Here is a 1283-nt window from a genome sequence, read left to right on the forward strand (position 1 = left end):
GGGTCGAGGTGGAAGACGTCCGCGTCCAGGTGGGGGCCCAGATCAAATATCTGGGCCTCCACGTAGATGGAAGGTGGAGATTTGGGGAGCACCTCAATCGGCTGACGCCCAGGTTGGATAAGGCGGCGAGCGCCTTATCGCGCCTGATGCCCAACCTGGGCGGCCCGCGTGGGAAAATACGGAGGCTCTATGCAAACGTTATCAACTCGATGGCATTGTATGGAGCCCCGATATGGTCGACCGCCCTGACAAAGAATCGAAGGGCCATTGCGGTCTTAAACAAGACCCAAAGACGCATGGCAGTCAGGGCGGTCCGTGGATACAGGACCATTTCCCACGCGGCAGCCACACTGATGGCCGGGATGCCCCCGATAGCTATGAATGCCCGGGCACACGCTCGGGTGTACGAGCAAATAGCTGAGCAGAGGGCAAGGGGGATCCCGGTACCGCCGAGGGTGAGGAGGCTCCTCAGTCTCCGCATAAAGGAGGAGGTGAGGGAGGAGTGGCGAGCCTGGCTGGCCGAACCGGGCCGTGCGGGTAGGAGAACGGTTCAAGCCATCCTCCCTCACTTCGACGACTGGATAAACCGGTCGTGGACGCGGGCGTCATATAGGACGACGCAGGTACTCTCCGGGCACGGTTGCTTCGGGGAGTACCTGCATAGGATACAAAGGGAACCCGACCCAAGGTGCCACCATTGCACGGAGGAGAGAGACACGGCGCAGCACACGCTGGACAGCTGTCCAGCGTGGGCAGAAGAGCGCCGTGCTCTCATTGAGGAAGTAGGAGGGGACCTCTCGCTGCCGGCCGTAGTGAAGGCCGTGACGGAGAGGGAAGAAGCGTGGGAGGCCTTCGCTCTCTTTTGTGAGCGCGTCATAGCGCAGAAGGAGCAAGCGGAGAGAGAGAGAAGGGGAGAAGTTAACCTTCCCCCGGACCCTGGAGGGAATGGTGGCCGGCGGGGAGGGCAACGAAGGAGAGCCCCCCGAGGAATGCCGGCGCACCTAAGGAGGTGGTAGGAGTCACCTTCGTCAACACGAAGGTGACGAACATCGGAAGAAGAGGAGGCAGTCCGAGGCGAACGAGGAGCACGGACGAGGAGCACCACTGGTGCCGAACGAGGAAGAAGGGGGAGTTAAGGCGTCCAGGTCCCGCCGTAAGAATAGGCCTGGGGTATCTCCTGCCTCTCGTAAAAGGCGAGTAAAAGGAGCATCAAAGCCGGGAAGTCCTAAGGGACCCCTGGCGGGCGGGCTGGGGCTGGAGACCCCAACCCGTCCTCCCCCACA

The sequence above is a fragment of the Vollenhovia emeryi genome, unplaced genomic scaffold, assembly GCF_000949405.1.
Source record: "Vollenhovia emeryi isolate VEMERY1.0 unplaced genomic scaffold, V.emery_V1.0 DF940983.1, whole genome shotgun sequence".
In the NCBI taxonomy this organism is placed as follows: domain Eukaryota; kingdom Metazoa; phylum Arthropoda; class Insecta; order Hymenoptera; family Formicidae; genus Vollenhovia; species Vollenhovia emeryi.